The following is a 14,014-nucleotide window of genomic DNA, read 5'->3' on the forward strand; positions in this document are numbered from 1 at the left end:
TTTAGCGACAGAACTAGTGACGGAAAAAAGGTCGCTAGACTTTTAAATATATGTTTATAAAATTAAATTATTTAGTGACGAAAAAATCCGTCGTTAAAATTTATTATAAATAAATATATTTATTTGATAGCGACGAATGTTATAATCCGTTGCTTAGTCCGTTGCAAAATTACTTTTATGTTATATTTTCTAAGGCACAATCTTGTTTCAACTCTTTAGAACCTCTCTTAATCTCGTCCGTCCGTTACCTTGATCAAACTCAAGATCTAATCGTGCCCGTTCATTTCATTCAAATCAGCGGTCCAAATTCAGCAACCCATACCTTCCTATTTTAAACTATCTAAAAAAATCCAACCCTAAAAGTCCTTCATTCTTTCTCTTCCTCTCTCCAAGAGAAGCGCCGCACCAGCAGTCTCCGCCGCTCCGAGACACCGAGCGTCTCGCCATCTCCTGCGCCACCTCTCTCTTCCTCTCTCTAGTCGCTGCCTCCCTCCTTCCTCTTCCCCTCACTCCTATTTCTTCTTCTCCTCCTCCACCGGTGAGGACCAATGGCAGAGACAACAGCAGCAACGAAGCAAGCAGTCGCCACCAGCTCCTCCATCTCCGTCGAAACAGCAGTAGTGAGGCAGCGCAACAGCAGCGACCGGCGCCTCCAACCAGCGAAGCCCTCTTTGCCTCCTCTTTTCTCTCTTTTCCGACGAGAACAACCATCAGGCTGAAGCAAAGCCAGTGCCCTCTTCTTTTTCCGGCGAGAATGAACAACGCACTCCGACAGAGATTTTGAAAACTTTGAGACGGATCTTAACGGATCTGTTAAGATCTGTCCAGGTAAGTTTTTTTAAATTAATTTTATGACCATTTCAACTCTTCGCTCTTATTTTAATTATCGTGAATTGATTAGTTTGAGAATTCGAGCAATTTAATCTGTCGTTGTGTACTAATTTGTCTTGCAACGTGTTGATTCTTAGAAAGCATATCTAGGTTGAAATTTTATGTTCAAAGTTCATGATTGTTGCTTCTATTGTGAGTATTATTGATTAGTATGCAGGTTATAATCTTAACCAATGGATTTTATATTTTCTTCGTTTATATAGTAAGATTTTATATTTTGAACTGCCTTAACTTGATTTCTTCCTTGTAACTTTGATTTAGCCGATTATTTGAGAACTTTATTTATTTTCCTAAAATAGTTGTTTGTCTTTGCTTGACTACTGAAGCATATACCAAATTTGATTTATGTGCATATTTCACCATATTTTGCAGTTTGAGATCACTTGTTTTGAAAACTGAAAGTGTTCCAATTCCTTTTGCGGTTTGTTCTGATCATTGTTCATTTTAGAAGTATCATAATCCTGTCTACTTTTGCCCATCTCATGAGGTTACTTGGACATTGGAAGTATATGATTTTTGCCTCACAGTTCATATTTCCACTATAGAGATTCACATGAAAAGTCCAAAACATGTGCAAATGTTTTTCTTTCCCTTTACTACGTGCAGGCTCAAGATCACTTACTAGGTGTTGTGGTGAAGACACCTTCCTCTAACAACAATCAATATATAGTTGTAGTTCCGACTCTAGAATTGCCTTCAACTCTGGAAACTTCGTCAGATGCAAGCAACAGGAAAGATCAATTTGTAAAGCTCAAGATCACTACTTGCAGGCTCAAGATCACTTATTGCTTTGGATGTTTGGGATCTAAAATATGTGATTTTGATTTTCTATATATTTTGAACCATCTATTAATATTATTTTATATATATGAATGTGGATTATATAAGGGGTATTTAGTAATTTTAATTTTATTTATTTCAGCAGTGTAATTTTAAAACAAAATAAATTAGATTTGCTAGAAAATTTTTTAGCAACAAATATAACATCTATTGGGTTGTTGCTAGATAAAGGAATGATAGCGACAGACTAGCAACGAACTTTTTAGCGCCAAATGTGCTGACTTAAACGAAGGAATATGTTGCGACAGATTAGTGATGAAAATTTCGGTATGAATTTATCAAAAATGATGGAATGAATTAAGATATTAGCAACGAGTAGTATAAATATAACGTCGGATTAGTCCGTCGCTAACAAGTGGTGACGGATATCATTCGTTGCTAAAACGTTGCTAAACTTGTGACGGAACTCATTTTTCGTCACTAAGAGATTATTAATGAGCGAAATAGCAACAGTCAAAAATTCGTTGCTAATCCGTCGCTAATCCTATTTAGTGACGGAATATCATAGATTAGCGACGGATTTCGTCCGTCGATAAACGCTGATTTTTTTGTAGTGGATCTAGCAAAGCATATACATCAAAATAAAAAACTTTGATCATACTAGTGACAACATCAAGTGAATTCTCTTGCTCTTGGTGACTAGTGATTGCATACAAACGGTTTTATCCTCCGTCTGTACCTAAAGTAGCTCTTCTAGGTGCAACTCTGTCTAGTGGAGCCACTAAAGAAGATTGAGCTCTATTGCCCCCATTACCACCGTCCTGTCTGTTCTTAGGGCACTTTGTCATGAAGTGACCATTCTGACCACACTTGAAGCAACCAATGGAGCCATCATGACAAACTTCTGAGTGGGTCCTACCATACTAAGCATTTGTAGGAGTCCCATTACCTCCTTGTGCCACACTACCTTGAGAATGTGCAGGTCTAGCTCTGAAATTTTGCGAACTCTGATTCTTGAACTCACCTTTGTTCCTTGGTGCAGGTGCACTAGCAGATGATGTAGCATGTCCATTTTGCTTTTGTTGGAAAGACGACCGGTTCGCATTACTCTTCTGTTGTCCGAACTCATTCCCAGTTGTCTTAGCTTTCTTGTTTCGAAACTCTTCTCTATTCTCGGGTTATCTTCCTCAACCTATTGCTCAAGAATCATCAGCCTTGCTATGTCCATGTCCCCTATTAACATTGCAGTCTTACCCTCTTTGCTTGACAAATAAGACAACCCAGAAAGAAACAAACTTATCCTGCACTTCAAATCAACAACCATCTTCGGAGCATTGCGGGAAAGTTGGGTGAACTTGAGGTTGTACTCATGCACACTCATAGATTCCTTCTTAAGAATGAGGAATTCTCTTACCTTTGACACTCGTAGTTCACGGGGAAAGAAACACCCCATGAAGGCACCTTCAAACACAGCCCAGCTCACAATCAGTGCTCCCTTAGCTCTACCCTTCTTCCATTGGTCAAACCAGATTCTAGCGACACCCTTCAATTGGTATACAACTAGTTCCACTCGCTCAACATCAACAACATGCATAACCTCAAAAACCTTTGGCAACTCTTCCACGAAGTTCTCCGGATCCTCAGTGACACTTGAACCGATGAAGTTGGGAGGATTCATCCTTAAGAACTCACGAATCCTTGATGTATCAGCCACATCCTGTCGATTCTCTCTCTGTTTCCCAGCTTGGTTGGTCACAAATTGGCTCAACATCCAGATAGCTTCCCGGAACTCAGCATTAGTGACCTCTACTTGGGGTTACATTCTAGTGCATTGGGTACCCCTTGATCTTGTGGATCAACATTCCTCCTAGCAGAACGACCTCAGACAGCTTTTCGTGGAGGCATGATCTGAAAGATACGTGCAAGCTTGAATTAGAGAGAAACTTTATAGAGATGAACTTTGTTGTACGAACAGAGTATGAAAGAAGTGAGATAGTTCCTATCACGATGCAAGGGTACCCCCTAGACGTAACAAGGCACATAGAACCCTAAAACGCTCCATGTAAGCCACTTAGCATACCATAGCATAAAGTATTAGAACAATAAGAGTAAAAACACTTTTTAAGTCCAAAAAGTCTTTATAAAGGAAAGTGGAAGTCTAACTTATCTCAATTAGTCATCTATTACAATTTATGAGTCAAAATAGGGTCACAGCCCCAACAACATAATTCGAAATAGAAAGTACTAAAAATATACTCAAAATGAAGTGTCCCATTCTCGAATCATGATGACTTACCACAAGCAAGAGAGAATAGTCGAATCCAAGCTTGAACCAAATGAAGATCGCCTTAAGAATCGTACCCTGCAGTTTGGGGAAAATGTAGAAAATATGGGTTAGTACAAAAATGCACTTAGTATGATAGCCATGCATAAAAACCTTGAAAACATGCTAAAAAGGACATTTTAGTTAAAAAGCATGCACTTTACCAAGTTTAAGATTCATCATGAAGATTAGTGTAAAGCATAAGTCATAAGCATATTCAACATATAGATCATCAGATCATAATGGAAACATACCACAAATACCCTCGAAGCATTCTTGTGCAATGCATGAATAAGATCCCATAATCCTACCCACACTAAGGAAAGCTTCTTGAGTAACTATAGTTCATAACTCATATTATTGTTCATATTATCATAGTGGGAGATTAGCCTTAATCAACATAGACCCTGTAAGCTTACCATGAAATCCGGTGTCTACCCCACACCGAAAAGAGGTTGCCCTACTTGCCTATGGTCAAACCATACTCTTAGCTTAGGTGGATCCACTAGATAAAGACCTATGTGGGCACATAATTTATGGGATAAGGAGATTGCTTCTAGAAACCCAGACTGAACTAAGGTATAAGGTTTTCATCTCATGAGATACATAGCTTGGGAACCCAGACTCAACTATGGTAGAAGGAACCCATTTGGAAAGCCGGACTCAACTAGTGTATAAGCTTTCATCTCATATTCATATACACTCGGTGCTAAGCATTAATTCCCATTGATTTCATATTAGTTCTTGACTTAAGTTCATAATTATGGAAGAATGTCTTGACACTCAATCCACCATAACTCATACTATATCTCATAGATTCAATAGGTGAGACTAGTCTTCCAACCTTAGAATCACTACATGTGACAAACCTATCACATCATATCATATTCATTCATAAGTGTGTACATAAGGATAATCATCCAATCAACACAACAATTAGATCATAATCAAATTCACTTAACTCTCAAAGTGATCGAAATGCATATACATATGCCTCATAAACATACACAATTCTCATGCTTTACCCTTCAAGGACCATAGATCACATTTGATCAACATATCTAGAATTACTACATTAGACATGGATGATAACATGATTCAATTACTATTATTACTATAAGCATAATCTCATAATACTCTTCTTTCTACAATTCACCCACACGTTTAGATCCAATTTGGGAAAATAGAGGAATTTATGGATTCTTGGGGAATTCAAGATAAAACCATATAAAATCATCGATATATCCATAATAAAACATAATTCAATCATTAAAAAAGAATTTTGAAAGGAATCCATGAGATTGAAGTCAAACCCTAACTTTTGGGATTTCTAGCTTTGAAATTGAGGGTTTTGGAGGGACTCCATGGATGAAGGAATACCATACCTTATTGAAGAATTCCCATGAAATTGAGTAGAAAAGATGGATCCTTCAATCCTAGCTTCACCTTTCTTCTTCTTCTTCTTCTTCCTTGGAGTTCTAGAGAAAATATTTTGGAGAGGGTTTGGTTTTGATTTGGGGATTTAGAAATTATGATTTAGATGAGTTAGTTTAGGTGTCTAAAACACTTATATAGTTGTTTAAAAATAGGCTAAAACGACATCACATAATAATTAATTAAAAAGGAAAACCCCAAAAGACCCCTAAGTCTAACTGCCAAATGGCAGTTTCAATGACCACTCACGGCCACCCACCCACGGTCCGTGGATGGACCCACATGACGTGCTGGTGAACCATGGGTTGGGATTCTGCAGCCCATTTTCTAGGGCCTTGACCCACGACCCCTACCAACGGGGAGTGGATCCACCTACTGCCCGTAGGTCCCCCTCGTGGGTGGACTATTTTTGGGGACTTATTTTAGGGTCCTCCTCAAGGATCCTTGGTTGGTCCTTGGGGAGTCGTACCTTGACGTTTAAACCCAAAAACACATATATAGAGTACCGAGAGTTGTTTACGACTCTAACCCTTACGTTAGGCTTTAGTTTAGTTGACTAGTTTACGGAATGTTACAGTTCCTAATGTTACAGCCTCCTAATTATAGATGTGGTGCGCTTCACATTGATAACTAGGACTCTACAGAAATGGCTTCATAGAAACCCTAAGAATCTTGAACTCTGTGCTCTGATACCAAGTTTGTCACACCCCGAGCCTACACCCTGGACGCGACTGGCACTCGAGAACCATTGTTTGCCCCAAGAGAATCCTTGGCCTAGCTTAACTCTTAGCGGTAGACTTACTCATAAATGAGATGAACTCAAATGAAAGCTTTAACTCAAAAAGTCTCAAATTAGACAACTTAAAATAGTTTAGAAATAAACATTCACTAGCCAAAGAGGCAACTCAAGTCTAGAACATAACAACTTAAATGAACAAGACTCATGAACTAATGTCTATCTATCTATGAAGCCTCTACTAAATGAGATGGACGTCGGGGCAAGACCCACGACATCCTAATAACAAAATGAAATGACTGAAAGTAAACAAGGGATCCTCCGGAAGCAATGAGGCTTACCAAAAACTCTGAAGCTCAACTGGATCAAAGAAGCGCTGGATGTTGATCTTGGTTACCTATATCTGCATCATAAAAGATGCAGGACAAATGGTATCAGTACATGGAATGTACGAGAATGTGAGGGGAATTCTAAACATGACATAAACTTGAACTGGAATTGAAGAAACAACTTACCTCGTCTCAACTCAACTCAACCTCAACTCATTTCAGTATAAAAGCAATAATAGTAATGCAAGTATAAAGAAAAGCTTGTAAAACAGTAGATAGAAACTCAATGTATTGAAAAATACAATATAACTATGTTTGTATATAAAAACTAGATCTGGGAACGTGCTTTGCACGTTTATCCCATTATACTTCATATAAATTTTGTATTGCAAATGACATATTTTATCCCCTTCAAATCTTTGGTATTTACGAAAAGAAAATCCATCATTATTTCGATAGGAACTACATATATCTTCCTAATAAAAATAATATACCTTTAACTATAAAATTGACTAAAAGTGCATACAGTAAAAATAATTAACTATTGCACAGATTCAATTTTCAAATAAGGATATTAAAATACCACATGCTAGGTAAATTCTCAATAATAATAACAACATAAAGTTGTGCAATAACAACAAACAAGAAACATAAATGTGAAACTAAACAAATAAAAGGAGACAAGGGAAGAGAGCATAGAGATTTCTTCATGTTATTTTTCAATTGGTTTAAGTGTGTACATTATTGTGTCAAATGTCACTATTTATAGGATAGTATTGAGGAACACAAAGAGTTTTCATAAATATGATATTAATCAATTTGAGATTATCGATGAGACATGAGAGTTAAAAACATAATGAGTATAATTAACGGGAGTTAAATACATTTACACAATGAAGATTTAGTGGTAATTTATGGAAACTAATATGATGATTTACTATTTACTATTTAATATTTAATTTATTAAACAATTTATAACATTTAAATGTAATGTAGAAATAAAACTATAATCTAAGGATAAAATATGTAAAAGAATTCAAATATATTAAATGTTTGATGGAAAATCATTTTGACTAATTATTAAAAAATTCATAGTAACTATGATTATGAAAAATCATCACTATTACTACGTGGAAGATGTAAAGATTGTTGGTTTTTTCTTGCTAATAATAACTTACAATTTAATAATGAGTATTGAATTGTAAGTCTAGCTGGAAATAGGAGTATTAATTACTATAATACGAACAGGCAAAATTCATTGAATCCCAAAATAAATATTAAATGAAAAAAATAATATTTTAAATAATTTCAAGAAAATAAATTAATAGTTAAAGGGTATTTTCGTAATTCAACTTTTAACTTAGATTCTTCCCACTTTTAGTATAATATGATACAAAATAACTCTATGGTATACAAGAATACAAAATAACTATGTGGTATATAAGAATACAAAATAACTTTGTTGTATATAAGAATACAAAATAACTCTGCGGTATATAAGAATACAAATAACTATGTGGGGGATTCTCTAACGATAACCATCACTATGAGCTATGTGATGATAACAACATCTAGCCCACGCTGCCAGAACTGTCCTATACTTTGTCGGGGTATAGGACCTACTAACTAAGTAGATCCACTAGTCTATGCTAAAAAGTAATAAAAGAATCATCGAAAACTATGACCTTTTCTACCCACGTTGGCTACATGGTTTATGGGGACTGTGAAATGTATGAAGTCTCCCCCATATCGGTGCTCAATACTACTCCAAAAAATATAACTAGCTCATATGTTTTTAAAGAAAAACATTTCCTCTTCCTCAACTATGAGATTATTACTCAAAAGATTTTCTCTTAAAAGAGATGGTACTAAAAACTTCTCATGAACTCTTTTGGAAATTTGTGTTTGCTCTCTGCTTAAATGTTAAAACATCTACTCTTGGGAATACTTAGTTCCCATATATCATTTTAAAGAAAATTAACCCAACTCTTCTCTTCCTCAAACTCAAATGCCCAAGTCTTAAAACAAATTTAAAAAGGTTTGCAAAAGACTTCTCAAAAGACTCGAATGAACACTCAAGACTTGCCTCTTAGCTCTACCTTGAATTTGAATTATGAATTTAAGGTTATGATTCATGTGATGAATGATTTATAGATTTTTAGAAGTAATTTAGAGTGTTTAGAATCAATAGGGAATGAAGTAACACTTTAAAAGAACTCTGACGGGTTAAACAACTTAAGACAGGACGAGGCAGGCGACCCTCGCGCACTGGTTGGCGCAGGGCGCCAGCCCCTGAACTATTGAAGTGTAGTTGGGGCACACTGGTTGGCGCAGGGTGCCAGGCCCCAAACTATAGAGACCTTTTCCTGGCGCCAACCTCTACCCATATTTCTCCAACAAATTTTCTAACTCGTTTTCTGACCCTAATTCTCCTAGATTCAAATGGTTTCTTCCCAAATCACTTAGATTCGAATACCCAAAAAAAGTACACAAGAATCTACTCAAAAACAACTCTTAAACTCCATACTATTATCTCAAGAAAACTCATCACGAACTCAAATTCTTCAACTTCAAGAACGAAAGTACACTGAAAATAACATGAATGGTGTATGGGTGAACGAACCCAACACTATGAGAACTCACATACCTCCTAGGGATTAAACCCTTGGCGAAACGACCTTCGATTTGCAAAAAAACTTGAAGAACGCCTTGACTTTTCTCCTTTTCTCCTCTTCTTGAACTTCCCTCAAAACCCTAACGTAAATTAGGATTTGTAAAACTGAACCAAATCAGTTTAGACCCCTAAATATTACCAAAATTCATTTTAAGCTGATGGGGTAAGGAAAACACCAAAATACCCCTTTTAAATCCGGGTAACTTTCCTTAACTGGACAGACATATTTTCAAATGATCATATCTCCCTAATCCGAACTTGAAAATTAGCAAACTCAGTGACGTTGGAAAGAGGATTCCAATACCTTTAATTTTATACCTCGTGGGCCACCTAACTCATCATGTACCGAAATTTATGGTCGTTTGAAGTTGACCCAAAACTCACAACTTAAGCCTAACTTGAAAATTTTCAGATTTGGCTCTTTCCAAATTAGTTCTTTCTATTGTTAGCTCTTTCTAAGGAGGGATGTTATAGTAATCTATGATTAACTATGTAATTAGACATGCATTCAATTGCATAATACCTTGTAAATTATCGGGAGATTGCATGTATAGTCCTTTGGGAACGGAGTTTGGATAGGAAGACTGTGTGTTTATTTATGGTTGATAGGAGGGAATTGCTAATGGGTGTTATCTGGGGGTGTTAATTTATAGGTAATCATATTGTAAGTGGAATAACTATCTGGGAAGCATAATTTGGAGTAGGTTATGATTGTTTTCTTTTCCGTTTGTATTATATGTGTTGCTAACTACTTCATTAGTATTACCTTTATAATGTATGGTTAGGGAGATGGAAGGAGTATAAACTAAAATGTTAGATTGTTATCAATATATCTTGACTGGATCGAGTAACACTGATACTGGATATCAATATAGTTGATTCGGGTACTATGTTAGTACAAATTACTAATTGTTGACTCGGATACGACGCCTAGTACATGTGATTATTTGTGTGTTGATTTCATGAGTGAATCAAGTTTAATTCTTCATAATGTGATATTTACATGTTGGTCCATGAATGCATGAAATTTGTATTTAAGTGCTAAAGAAGTTCATGTAAAGATAGGGAGTACATGTTAAACTCCATTTGTGATGTTTGGGGATCCTTGGGTGGTCCGGGTTATTTGAAAAGTGTGTTGAAATTTTTTGCAGTTTGTTTTGATGCTTGGGCATGTTCTATGTGATTGTTGAATCAAATTGTTTTAGTAAGAGGCTTGCAGGTTCATTAAATTGGCCAAGGTAAGGGGTTGACATGAAAACTTCAGGGAGAATAGTGGACCGGTTAACACAGTTAGTGGTGGACTTGGATTCATGAATGGAAATATAGAGGAATTCTAGTGTTGGTAGAATAGGGGGTTTTGAAAATTATTTATGTGATAGAAGGGTTAGATTATTGTCATGACCCATAGTATATCCTAGACGTGACATGGCCTATAGGATCCTGAGAGGCCCTATACAAGACACTTGACATACATTCAACACAATAGAATATACAATAAGAGAGTTTAAGTAAGACATATCATATCATAAAGAAGAGTTTGAACATGAATGTGAAATCATAACTATGTTTTGACAAGTCATTCTAAATAACATAAAAGTGATTGGGACGTAACTCATACACCACGTACAAAGTGTGAAAACTAAAGACATAAAAAATGTAGTATAGGTGACGTAGCCCTCGAAACATGAGGACTCACCAATCTTCACGTCAAAGCTATCTACTAGCCACAAGCGGGAGGAGAAAGAGCGTCAGATCCTACATTATGAGACAATGTAGGTACAAGTATGCAATAGTAAACAAAATATTCTAAGTATGAGGAAAATATGCATAAACATAGACATGGTATCATAATAGGCTTAAAACATGTAATGCATGACCAATTAGAACATTTAAAAGCTTAGAAAAAGCATGATCTTAAGAAAAAAGATACAAGGACAATGCATTCGTACAAGGATATAACATAAAGCTTCAAGGAAATCATAGTTCTTTTGTGGGATATTAGTTTTACCGACCGTCAACTACCACTATTGGTCGACAATACTCTCATCCTCTAATACTGGCATCAAGTGTTGTAAATGAATATAAAAATTATTTTCATCGATTTTCTTATAATTCACAAGTGTCCCTGGATATGTTGTTTCCAATATATATAAATACATTGGTATTTTTTTCATATGATTATGCAGGGTCACCTCTTAATGTCTTGAAAGATTTTTCCTTTCCTCTCCATGCTTACATGTATGTTAATGAAATTCCATGTATTCTTAGCATGTCTACCCGTATGTCAGTTGGTGTGTAAACTGTTTTTGCAACAACAAACTTTTCAATTAACATTGAACAAAGCACACCACTAGTAGACTAACGCTTTGTATGAATCGTGTCCTTCAATGGACACGTATGTGTATCGCATAATTTTCTCACTTTGAATAAATCAGACTTATTCAAACTCACTGATTTAAATATCCATGAATAATTAACGGTAGGACATTTCGGATAATAAATGTCAAAATACAATCACAATAGGAATGGTAATATGTTGAAATACAACATTGAATAATTAATAAACAAAATTATTTTGCTTACCAAGTAGTACTCGACCTTTTAGCTATGAAACAAAACTCCCTTAAAATGCATATATTTTCATAACTTTGATATATTTTGCTTGTTGAGATAAACTTGATCTTCTGCCACCAAATCATGTTGAGGATTTGAGATTATTTCAGTTTCTTCACTTCTTTCAATAGATTCATCCAAATTTGAATCTACGCCAGTCAAATATAGCGTATTCGATCTCATAATTTATTACCTTGTTGTTTGGACACCAATTTAGTAGTCAATGGCTTCCATAGCTTTATCCACACATGTTACACATAATGAATACTTTGGAAAGAAATCAGAATTGCATTTGTTTTTATCTAGATAAACTTGGACACTCATATCGTTATGAATCTTCATTGGGGGAGATGGACCACTCACGACATATTTGAGTTCTAAATAAAAAATTATTGTGTCCACATCCAATTGGAAAGCAATAGTAGTAATTAAGCCTTTGTATTTGGTGTTCGCATCATATATCACTCCTCCAATATCGTAATCAACGTACCTACCTGTATTACAAAGAGAATGGTAATTTCAATGTATTCAAACTAAACATTTTTGTATTCAAAGCTAATCTCAAATATGTTGTTTACAAATAACTTAAAAAATAACAATTACTTCACTATATATACCAAAAAAATACACCAATTAAACTATCAAAATATATCAAAAAAATAAAATAATATTGGTGTTAATTAAATACCTAATATACAAATTTAATTACAGTTAATCACTTACCAAAAAAAATTCACTGATTATGGCGTTAACACAAAACTCAAAATATATCTTAAATTTCGCCGAATAATCTACCAAAATACATTCAATATTTCATCATAACAGTATGATTTACACCAAATCCGCAAATTAACAACATGTTAATATACCATATACTTCAATATATACACCAACTAACGATATACCAAAAAATATTAAAGAATGTCGATGTTCCTTTAAAAAATAATATACCATATTTAAAAAAAATACAATATTAATTTCTCTTAATAATTTACCAAAAAATTAGTCACCGAATATGGCATTTATATGACTTATGTTATTTACGAAAACATAATACGCAATACCAATTACACCAAATCATCTTCACCGTGCACACTATCAATTACACCTATTAATCTACCAATTTTTTTTGTATAAACGTTATTGTTTATGCACCAAATAAAAAAAGACCATCATTTTCACCAATTAATTTACTAAAACATATTCACTAGATATGAATCTTATAATAAACCACAAAATCCTACAAATTAAACCAAAGAATAATTACCAAAAAATAACACGGAATTGGTGATTAATAACAACGCAAATTACATGGTTAATTACACCACTCAATATAGCCAAATTCAAACACCCTCAATTCAGATTGTAACACAAAAATCATATACCCAACACAATATATTACAAGATAATGATCATGAAAAAAATCCAAATATATTTAATAAAATCATTAAAATAATCACTTAAATTGTGATTTATCATAATTACCTTATGCGTCCCATCGTCCTTGTGTTGAACTAGGATTGAAAAATTATTGGTATCCATGATCAAACAGTTGACCAAAATGAGTAGAAATAGAGTTTTATTTTGTTCAAAAACTTGTTTAAGATGGAAGAGAATATATAAACAATTTGAGTAAAATCATGGAAGGTAAAAGAATTGAAGGAAATCAGGGAATCTGAGTAAATCGTTGCTGACTATTTCTACGTTTTTTTTCTATCTACATTTTCATTTCTATATTAAATTCTTTTTTTTTAATCTATTGCTATGTAGATGAAAAAAAATTTATTGCTATATAGTACTCCCTCCGTCCCATTTTATGTGACACCATTTCCTTTTTGGTCAATCCCAAAAAAAATGTCACATTTCCTTATATGGTAAGTATTTAAAGGTACAATTCCTCTTTACCCTTGTTGGTCCCGCTTAATCTTAAAATAATACTCCAATACATTTATGAGGAGAGAGAAAAGTGAGTCTACTTTTTAAAGGGCGATTTGGTAAACATTTCAAAGTCTTCATTTATTTCTTATACTCTGTGCTCGGTCAAATGTTGCCACATAAAATGGGACGGAGGGAGTAGTAATTAAGGTACTTAATTTGTATACTTAAGTTTTTTGCAAAAAAAAATAGAGTAGATTTATGACCTTGTATGAAAATATCACTTGTATGTTGATTGGTAGGTAGGAGAGAAATCAAAAGGACATAGATAAAAATTACAAAAAAAGTCTCCTTGCTAA

The sequence above is a fragment of the Solanum verrucosum genome, unplaced genomic scaffold, assembly GCF_900185275.1.
Source record: "Solanum verrucosum unplaced genomic scaffold, falcon-dt-bn FXZP01000163.1, whole genome shotgun sequence".
NCBI classification, from domain to species: Eukaryota; Viridiplantae; Streptophyta; class Magnoliopsida; order Solanales; family Solanaceae; genus Solanum; species Solanum verrucosum.